Consider the following 12,162-nt stretch of genomic DNA (forward strand, 5'->3'; position numbering starts at 1 on the left):
GGGGCATCCTCATCTGCATATGGCCAAGGGTGCTAGAGATAAAGAAAAGGACATAAACTTCAACGCAAAGCTGAAGCATTCGCTGATCAATATTCTTGTTGTTTCACAACGACTGACACAACAAAGGAAAGAGATGCCTGGCGGTGAAAGGGTTTTTCCTTAAATCGATGTTTTGCAGTCGATCATATTTCGATTATCTGTTATTTATTATTCTATGGAACATTATGTGGTCAGATAAGTAGAGCAATGTACCACAGGTGTTCCATATATACTAAAGTATTCTCAGTGTCTCGTGCTAAAAAAAAAAAAAATAATTAAAAATAACAGGATGTCTATTGCAATACTGAAGTGGAAGTAAAAACACTGGGCTTCATGATGAAAAGTATTACGTGGATGTCTTTATCGAATAATGCTTTTTTCTTTTAGAGAAGGATATTAATTTTCATGGAAATGCAAAATGATATTCTATACTTTATTGAAGTGTTGCTGCATATCTGGTTTATTTGTAAAAAACTTTTATATCTCTTCAACGATACTAATAGCTGCTTACCTTTTATTTAAAATCAGTATTGTAAACACTCTCTCCCTCTCGCAATTTTCTTCATTCACGAAATTAATTGATAAACTTGCTTGCTCTCCCTCTTTTTTCCTATTTCCAACCGTATCTATGCAACGTTTTAACCATTTCCTGCACGCGTCCTCACACACACGCACATACATATTAGCTGAAGTCACTAGGAAGATTAAAAATGAAAAGACAGAGTGCCAACTACTTTCGTGTATTTAAAATATGTGTTAAACACACAAAAGTACTTGGCATTCTGTCTTTTCCTTTTGAAGTTTCCTAGTGGCTTCACCTAATAAACAAAATCACGTGCTTACTTTTGTGATTTCTTAGTACACACACATATTTGTATTCATACATACATTTATCCATATATATATATATATATATATATATATATATATATATATATATATATAAGTATATATATATATATATATATATATATATACATATATATATATATATATATATATATATATATATATATATATATATATATATATATATATATATATATATATATCCCTGAGCCGTTTCCTTTCTTTGGGGCTGAGAGGATAATATTCACTACCATTTCGTCCTTTCGCTTTTGAATAAAAAAATTAACCACCTGTGTAAAAATTACTTATAACGTAAACAGCATCATACACCTACCCACTTTCTGAGCATTGGCTACTGAAATGAGGTCGGTAGCTCGTGCCCTCGTATGACCAGGGAGCTTATGTATGTCTGACTTTCGTTGGTGGTAACCCTTTCAAGTCTGACCAAACCCGATGTTGCAAAACTCTGATGACATGTTGGTCCCCAATGTTGCTCGAATTAAAGTCACTGACGTTCACGTTAAACTCAGCGACAACTGACTTACAATAACGGTGCTCCGTCCAGGTACAGACCAAACCGATTCGCATGACTTCGCTGATAGAGAGTTGAGTTGAATATAGAATTTATATGGGCACTGGGACCTATGAGGTCATTCAGCGCTGAAATGGAAATGGACAGTAAATGGTTTAAAAGGTGTAACAGGAGGAAAACCTCGCAGTTGCACAATGAGTCAAATGTTAGGAGAGGGTGGAAAGTAAGATGAAGAGAATATGAAAGGAGGTACAGTAAAACGAACGAAAGTGGTTGTAACTAGGGGCCGAAGGCAGGCTGCAAAGAACCTTTAGTAATGCCTACAGTGCACCGCATGAGGTCCACTGACGGCACTCACTGAGAGAGAGAAACCAATGATTTATTGAACGTTGCAAAAAAAAATAAAATCCTTCTTTATGCATAAATGTCTGGTTTTTTCCTGCACCATAGCAATATACAAACTAAATTGTCACCAAATAACTTATTTCAGCCAAAGTAACCAGTTTTACTGTTCATCTGCATTATAAACAGTGATTACTTTGCTGACACTATTCTTTTTTAGCTATCATTGTCTCGTAATTGGGCAGTTGGTTGAGAATAGGTCATCGAATTGACTGGTCTACATGATTTGATCGTAATTGCCTCCCTAACATTTTCATATTCTTGGTTTGAGTGATGATGGCAGATTCCAGAATCTGCCATCTGTATGCACAGCTGTTACCGGGAAACAATGTCACTGCCTCCAAAGTCTTCTAAGTACGAAAAGCCTTGGCTCTTGGATACCATCTTACTGTCGTTATCGGTAATAAATCTTTGTGAAATGATCTAACCAGTCACACAGACAAATATTCTAGTATTATCACTGGAAGGTATTCTACATTGAACAGAATCTTGTTTCTTTTTACAAAAAGACATAAACTAATGAACTTCCATTATTTTTTTCTAAGACGATTAAATAATAGAGCCATTGAACTAGATGTGTTCAGTAACCGCTTGTGACGATTGTACAACATTTTTATTCTATTCTGAAAATATGTTTATTTGCTGTTTGTGGGACCTTTGTCAGAATATCTTAAACGCTCTGTTGATTTCATTCTTCTTAGTTTGTTTTCCCTTATTAAAAAGCCATCGGATATTTGTTAATTGACGTATATGCAATGATGACACAAGATGAGCCCAGTGTTTATAAGATACCTAGCTACACTGCGTTGAAATCTATGTTGGTGAGACCAGTAGATTCACTTGTCAAGACAAATGAATAGTTATATATGGATATGGATATGGGATCCCGAGGATTTTCTCAGAATAAGAGATTAGTTCTTAATATTGATTACGCTTTGGAACACAGCGGTATGTTTCTGCCATTATTGAAGCTGTTCTAATTTTGAGGTAATCGCGATGAAAAGTGTGATAGTATGATGCGATGACAATGATAATGAAATGAAAGAAACGAAACCTGAGCGACCAGTGGTGCTGGAATCTTAAAGCGGCCAGTTAGCTGTCAAATCATTTCGCTGAGGCTACGTCGTTCATTTATCAATCAAAACAGGGATATGATCATTTTGGGGGCACTAGAAGTCTAATTACAAGGATGATGTAGATATTATGATCTATTTTCAAGGAATTGTTGCAGAATTCTATGCTCATCAAAATTGGTCTTCATGTGAGCTAATTGTGACGCCAGATAACTCACAATCAATCAATCAATCAATCATGTGAGCTAATTACGGCTAAAATGTCAGAGGTGTGGGTTGACTTCTTTCGTCATAGACTCGGCAAATTAATTACAGCTTATGATACCGCAAAAATCTTTGTAAAAGCCCTGCTCACCTCCTGTCTCCATTTCTCTATTTGTTTCCCCCCCTCCCACCCTCTCTGTCTCTTTATGTGTTCAAGACTTTCGTTTCAAATTCAATTTTATCTTTCGTCGTCTTTTCTTTTTTTTTTCTTTTTTTTCCAAGCGTTCACGTGCATAACAAACTCTCCGTCGCTTTAATACCGGATGATTTTCATTTCAGTATTTGCTCTATTAATTTTTCCAGGATTGATTGACGATTAAATAGTCATGTCTTTCATGTGCCCACTGCCACTCGCTTTTTCCTGGTGACTTTTAACTTGAAATTTACCTAATGTGCTCTGTTTGTCTGTCTCTCATTATGATATGTCATTTCTTGAACGTAAGTATAAGGATTTATTATTATTTCTAAGGCTTTGAATCTTTTATATCTTAAACATCTTTTTTAATCTTATCTATTCAGTTTTTTCATCCTTCATGGGGAGTTTTTATTACTGTGCTAAAATTATATATATATATATATATATATATATATATATATATATATATATATATATATCACATATATACGCACATATATATATACATACATAAAAATATATACATATATATATATATATATATGTGTGTGTGTGTGTGTGTGTGTGTGTATGTGTGTGTATGTGTGTGTGTGTGTGCGTATGTATGTATGCATTTGGGACATCCAGTACATTGCATTTACAGTGCAGAAGCTTATGTCCATGCGTTTAATTTACATCAAAGTATAGATTATTTTACGTTTTTTTTCTTTCGCTTTTCTCAACAAACCTGGATCCTTATAACTCGATTCCATTTGATCTAAGTCTTGTTCTGCCATATTCAATATCTTGTTGCCTCATCATAATAAAAGAACATAATAAAAAAGCCAAAATGCTATAATTGTAGATTATTACTATAAAAATATTGGTTGTCGTCTACTCTGGATTTGTAGAGTCGACCAGTGAAACAAACAACAGGCCACACCTATATCGACCTAGCCATAAAGGATGCAGATTTTACCTGGTGTTGAATTATTCATTGGGTTTGATCACCTCTAAGATGATGTTCAAGAAATAATTTCATTTGAGTGAGGCCACGTCTTTTCCCAAGAAAGTTAACTTGCCTTTATTATTATTATTATTATTATTATTATTATTATTATTATTATTATTATTATTATTATTATTATTATTATTATTATTATTATTATTCATGAAGGTGACTCTCTTATATTTGTTACATTAAATATTATGGCTGCATCAGCAGAGTTTAACCTATAACAAAGTTTCTAGATTTTTTTAATCATTGCTGTTTCTGTGGGTGAAAGGTCACCTAATGATTGTCCTAAATTCATTTCATGAAAGGGAAGGTTTAGTCGCATTCTGGAGCGTTTTCATTAAGAATTTGCAGTAAAACATTTCGCTATTATTATTATGCAAGTGATAATAGTGGTACTAACTGCATAATCTTCAAAAGACATTGTGAAATATCGAATCAGTTCGTTTTCTCTATATTGTTCCAGCGAGAAGAGCGACAAGCCAAAGTTTTAGAACCATGCGAATGAGTCCAAATATGGAAGATAACCTGACCCAGAGAAACACGCCCATCATCCATTACCCAGGTTTTCATTTCCTTTCCTCTGCATCAGTTCCGCGGTTTCATGCGCATGCATTCTCACAGCTCAGTGAAAGTGTAAGCGACGATCATTTGCACTTCAATAACATCACGCTCGTGAAAAATATACCTCATCTGCCGAGAGAGGAATGAATGAGGAGTATTATAAACCAAGCAATCCTCTCTTTTATTACTCTGCCCACCCCACAAGCCCACCTCACCAGACCTCTTACCCACCCACAATAAAGATTTAGCCGCCTCTTCTCATTCTTCTTCCTTTGTGCAGCTCTTCGACAACGGATCATTATTTTGATAGATCGGTTATCCTGCTTCGTCGATGGACGGTTTATGACACTCGGTGCCTCACGTAGATCAAGATACATAAGCCGGGAATCTATCCAGCTGTTGACTTTCAGCCTTCTATCTTCTGTCATACCCCTATTAAAACTCTGCCACTTCGATTTAAATAAACCAATTTTATACAATAAGATATCTCTTCGGAGAAGCCTTTTCTAAAGACTTTCACAAATACTGTCGCTAGTAACAAATGGTGGAGCTGTGTACATAAAGGAAGGCAAGCATCCCCCCGTATTGTCTGAACAAACATGGGCGGGAACTTCGCCTCCCACTGAAACAAGGAGCTTAACAAGTTTACCCAATCCTGTCACCTGGACATTTATGGGAAGACGGTACGTGAGAGAATTCTGAGGTCTTAAGATGAAATTCCAATCATGAATTTGACGAACGGAGTTGACAGACTTGTGTGTGTGTATACATATATATATATTTACATATATATATATATATATATATATATATATATATATATAGATATAGATATATATATATATATATATATATATATATATATATATATATATATATATGAATGTATGTTTATATGTGTTCATATTTGACCACATAACTCATCTAAGAGTTTGTTCATTTCATTCATCGTCAGTTAAATGTGATTTCAGATATACTCAAAGCAGTTGTTCTTTTCTATGGTTTTATGCTTCGCTAAAGTGTTTGCTGTTTGTTACTCCGATGACAAGTTTTTCCTCTTCTTTTAGTATGATCCGAGACGATTATGGTAAACGAAACAATGGTAAATATCACGAGTTCAGTGACCAGTTTAAGGTTAATCGCAGCAGTGCATGCTTGCTCCTCTTGACCTTCTGCACAAAAACAACGAACGATTACTTCTTAGCCGTACCGCCATCACCTTATGCTGGGGTCACATCTCGTACCGAATATTGTATTTCATCCTCTGATGGAACAAAGTATGAGAGTGGTAACACTTCAGAGGGAATCTATTATCATATTGTAACCATTTCGTATCCTTGTTGTATACCTTATTTAAAAACATTCAATTACAGGCTTTTGGTATAACATAAACTACTTCTGTGGTTTGTAGTCTCTTGGGGTCCTGGACTGAAAGTCAGCAGCCGTATCGTCAATAAAGCTTTCTGAGCTATGAACATCCCAAGATGGTCAACTCTCACTTGTTACTCTTAGTAGTTGGTGAACAATCTCAGCTGATGGTAGATGTAAAACAGGAGTAACTGTGGGAAATTTCTTTTTTCTTTATTTTTATAGCGAGTTGCTCCACACTTCCGGAAATGTGTCAGCATGAGATTGCTGAGAAATGCTGGGAACAGTTCTAACACGAAACTTGCATCGAATACCGACAAAACTACAGACATTCCACTTTATGGAGGTATGGCTCATGAGAAAAATCTTTTAAATAGTATGTCACCGTTTACAAAATAGAAATTATAAATTTCTACTTATGATTAACTTAAAACAAGTAGAAAATGCGCCGTAGTTTCTTCGGCGCAATCGAGTTTACTGTATAGCATATAATGCTGTATGAAACTCTCAGCCGAGGCACGTGAAACTTTCAGTCACGGCCCGGTAGTGGCCTGTGTTGTTGGCACCTATAGAGGTGTCAGACACACGATCATGGACAAGATGGTTAGGGCTGCAATTTGATATGTTTGATTATTGGAGGGTGTATGATCAACAAAACAATTTGCAGCCTTCTAGCCTCAGTTTTCGAGATCTGAGGGGGGACAGAAGAAGTGCGGACGGACAGACAACTAGCCATCTCAATAGTTTTCTATTACAGAAAACTGGAAAATGACTTTCAAGTGGATATTCACCAATGAAGAAGGAACCTTCTCCCAGACAGCACTCGCAGTTTTAAATGATCGGCAACAGAGAGATCCTGTTCAGGGGCGTCCCTAGACATTTTGGGGCCCGGGGGGAACAGTCCCATTTGGGGCTCCTCTTATGGGGGGGGGTTGTGTTCGGGGCGGATGGGGGAGAGGGGTGGCGCTGTAAGACCCACTAGGGGAAGTTTTTAGAATATGAGTAATTGTAGGATCATTTCAAAGGCACTTGTAAATGCAAATTTTAGACTTAGCTTACACATTATTTATAATTTTCTCTCTCCCACACATGAAACTGACACCTCTTGCCCAAATCCCGTTACCCAGGGATGGTCCAAGCACCCTTCAATGGGGTCACCGGCCCCCTGGGTTAAGCAGAAAGCCAGATTCATTGAAGCATTTGAAAATTTATTATCTGGGTCAATGGGGCCATTATGTGGCCCCCTCAGAGGATAATTAGGACCCTTATAAGCAGTAATCAACTGCCTTAGATCGGTCCTGCCCTTACCCCAATCAACGTTACCCACCCTCCTCCGATCCGTATGAGGTGTATAATGGGCTCTACGATTGGGAAGGGGAACCTGGAGAACCCTATTTCTTTTACATAACATTTTTGTTACATTTTTCTTTTAACAAAATTGGAAATTGGGGTCCTTTAATGGGCCCAAAACTTTCGGGTCCAAATATAATGGCGTCCTTGATCATTTTGGGGTCACTGGATTTAGCTTGTTCTGTCATCTAGCAGCAATGGTTAATTTTCGCAATTTTTGGGGGGGGGGCCCCACCCCCCCCCTCACTTTGGGGCCCGGGGGGCGATTTCAAACAGCGGGCCCCCCCTCAGGAACTCCACTGATCCTGTTGACAACTTAATAATCTTTTGAATGTGCCTATACCTATTTTATAGCGTTTCAGAGGATAGCATAGTGGTTTAGTAAACTTTTTTGCCCGGAGGTCTTGCACATATTCTTTGCAAACAGTGAAGTGGCCTTTCTAGCAGCATTATACATAGATACTGTTAAATTCAAGTTTAAGAGAGGCTGTAATAGCACTTCGAACCTCCATCCGCAATTGCTTAGACTTTATTGTTGTTTATGCATGGATATATTTTGTTTGTTTATTTTTTTTCTCTTATCATTAATGTTATTTTTATCTTGTTTAAGCGTTTTCATAGTGACTCATTTCCTATGCAATTTTTGAAATAATTGTTTGCCATGCACCTTTATCTTCTTATGAAGAAGTGGCAGCAGAAGGCTACAACATTTTGGTTTTTCAGCAAGTCCTCAGGGATGACGATGCTAGCCCTAAGCCCTTTTCTTGTATTTTTGACCCCTGGAGACACTGTACCCATTGACGGCTGGGCAAGGTCCATAGACCTTGCAGCTAGGCAGATTGGCCAAGTCACTGACTATGGCTCATTGCGCCTTCCACAGATATCATCAGTAAGTCTTTACATCCGTAATTCCTTCGAAAGCAGAATTCCGAAATGCAAAACTAGGATGTCGTTGGAATCATCAGAAGAAAAAGATTATAAGAATATTTTTACCGAATCTGTGCTGGCCGGAAGCTAAAAAAAAATAATAAAATAAAAAGGCAATTTGTATAGCTCTATCTTTCGAATTTTAGACAGAGCGAAACACGCTTGAGTTTACGTTAAACTATACTAATAACGATAGTATCAGTACTAACAGCAAAAACAATGAATTCAGGATATAGAAATTGTATCTGTCTGGTCATGAAACTTCTCCTAATATATGTGGCTTTAATACAGAAACAAGAATACGTATAGAGCCGTTCACAAAGGGATGATCATAATGATATACCTTTTTATCTGATCTGGGCTCACAGCATTACCTGGGAACCAAAATGTTATCGGGAGTTGGGTACAGTGAAAGAAACTCCCATCGATGATCCCACGAATATGGTAACAGAAGCTTTCGTAGACCACAAACCATCAACAATGTTGCTTAGGCCACTACCCGAAAGCAGAGCTCTACCAGAAGGGTCTCTTCTCGCAAATGTTATATTACTATCTCTCCCAGAATATGATAACTCGTAAACTGTTGATAAGAATTTCGTGAAAAATATCATAGAAATGATGGAACAATTCTGCTCGTAAACAGAGAAGCAAAAAGGCAAATACACCACACTTAAGCAACTTTCTTAACTGCAGAAATAATGTTGATCACAACAATATTGATAATGATAATAATAAGCGCTATTATAGATTATAATAACTATTAAATGTGTTGATCCTTTTGCATCAAGACTGAACAGTACAATAATTCATATCTCAATGAATGTAACTCCGATTGGACCTCCAAGGAATTGTATTCTCTCTCTCTCTCTCTGATATTGTTTCAAAATGCAATGATACTGACTAGGATTCGAACCCATACCCTCCGCATTGGTTCCTGGCCAGCAGCAGACTTAGACGAAAACAAATCATGGTATCACTGTTGTATAGATTCTTGTCGAATTCAGGTTCTAGACTTAAAATCGATATATATGTATTTGTCTGTCTGTTTGTCTGCCTAAGACCAAGACCGTAAATTGCAGATGAAAACAGCAATTCAAAGGCAATACAATATTAGAATACATTCTCAGATCCTGGAAGAAATTGTGACGACAAATGTGAAAGCCTTTGTCCAAACTTACTTTGAAGTATCCTGCCTCTCTGTCCATCAACGGATTACTCACTTGTACAACTCGATCTTCCGTTGAATGTCAAAGTATAAATAAGAATAATTAAGGAATTATGCAGAGATAATTACATAATCTTCATATATCTACAACAAGAAAACTCTAACTTTATTTATAATCTGGGTAGATCTATATCACTATTCCGCGGCGGCCTAGACTATGGCAGTTGCGGTTTTATGCAGTTTTACCTGCTGAACAAGAATTTTAAGTAGTATTTATTCGGACGACTGTAATTAACCCCCAGGGGCTCGTACTGAACACTCCCCAATTCCTGGTGGCTTTTGTATTCACGGGGACGAACAATGCGGAATGCTTATATAGAAATAACAAAATCTGAAGAGCTGTTGTGAATTTTTTGACCAAAGAAAAAAAAAAACAAAAACAAAAACAGGACATTAATATTGCAATTAAGTTTTACTTTTGTTTATGTTGTTCTTTAATTTTCTTTGTTACTGTTAAAAGAAAACGAAATTAAGGAGTAACTATACAAGGCCGTGTTTGAGACGCAAACACCCTTGCGAACACAATGTAGTTACCCCTAATATTCGTTTTCTTTAAAGAATAATAACGAAAATTCAGGAACAACACGTAAACTAATGTAAACTTAACTACAATATTTTTTTTTCTTGTCATTTGTAAAAAAATTCACAAAAATATGTAGTACTTCGATCTGTATTGCATGTCATGATAATAACGATAAAAGAACCACATTCTTTCGGGAATGCAACCTTTCATTATTCTGTTTTAATTTTACTATGAGTTCAGCATGTAGTCTCTGTGGTGCGGTTAAGACCGAATAATGGTTTCGCACAAAGACGAAGTCTCCTTTTTTGAAAGTAGATGGGGTTCACATATGAGTATTGAGATGTACTGAGACGATGTGTAGTAATTCTTCCGTCTCATTGCAGTTTTGATTGTTTGAATAAGAGTTTTGTAATACGGGTTGATCAGTGTTAGATTTGTAGAACTCAAGAGTGTTTATTCAGTGTATCACTATTTTTCGAAAAAGCGGTGTCTACTTCGATATTATTTTGATTTATATTGTTATTATTATTATTAAGTGTCTATATTCAGTAGGGTGATTTTGCCTTAAAACTTTCACCATGTCTTCCGACAATTATAGCAATGAAGCCATTTTTTGTATGAGGCTGCTATAAGTGAAACTGAACAGCTTTTGAGTGGTGTAGGCTAAAACATGTTGAACAGTTGTCTAACATGATAATCAAGTTACCCATAGAGTCCCTTCGGGCATCGGCTGATTCACTACAAACAGCAGCTTATGAATTTCATAAGGAGATTAAGGCTGAAGCATTAGTAAACGCTATAGCAATTACTAATAGTTACCTCACGCGGAAAACGAAATCGCCGAACTCACCAATAGGTTAGCAGCACTTTAGCACCTGCACATCCGACAGCCGCGGTACCTACTATGCCTAGTATTCCCAAAGTCTAAATATGTAGATCTTGAGTATTCCACAACCTGGGTTGCCTCAAATGACGGTACCTACTTTAGTTGGGAAAATCGAGCACTGGTGATCTTTTTGGACTGTTTTTATAGCAGTTATTCATGATAGGCTTCTCATAAATGATGTCATAAAGTTCTCTATGATGAACAGTTATCTTAAGAGTCAAGCACGCAAAACCGTTGAGCGTTTAGCTATAACTCCTGCTAATTATACTGTAGCAATAAACTTGCGGAAACTCATTTTTCCAGTGTTGGGAAACTGGAACAAAACTTGAGGCACCGACTGTTAAGTTTATGGCGGCCTAAGCATGATGCTGAATAATTGATGGATTTCCTCCTTCAATGGAACAGCATCGCTCAACAGTTAGAAGCTTTAACAGCTTCAGAACAACAGTGACTCAAATGAGAAAGAATGATCATCTGATGTTTATCAGAGGAAACCTTGAGAATGTTGTATGACAAATATGATATTCAACTGAGAAAGGGCATTCAGAAATGAATCGAGCTTCTAGACAGAAGCGATGTACAAGCAAGACCCTACGCCATCACCGTCTCTAACACTGTTAGGGGTAGCAAGGATAGCAACAAAAGTTCGAAAAATGAGCGTCATTTTAATACGCTTACTATAGTAGTGCTTTCACAACTAATGTAAAAATACAAGGAAGGTCACGTTATATTGTTATTTTTGTCGAGGCGAACACAGGGGTAAGGTCTGTCCGAAATACAATACTTGTAAGACTAGAAGATGGCATGTCCACGAATTATCGTTATGCTTTGGTTGTTTAAGTAAGAACCATCGTTCACTTGAATGCAGCAGTAAGTCCTATTATTTCAACTGTAATGGTAAACATTCATTCTTATGTGCTAGACAATTGCCTAATTCTACTGGCGTTAATGTAAATCTGTCTCAGAAACCTTCTAGCACTCAATCAGATCAAAGTCTAGTTGATAATAAACCTATAGAAACTGCCCAATC

The sequence above is a fragment of the Macrobrachium nipponense genome, chromosome 6 (assembly GCF_015104395.2).
Source record: "Macrobrachium nipponense isolate FS-2020 chromosome 6, ASM1510439v2, whole genome shotgun sequence".
In the NCBI taxonomy this organism is placed as follows: domain Eukaryota; kingdom Metazoa; phylum Arthropoda; class Malacostraca; order Decapoda; family Palaemonidae; genus Macrobrachium; species Macrobrachium nipponense.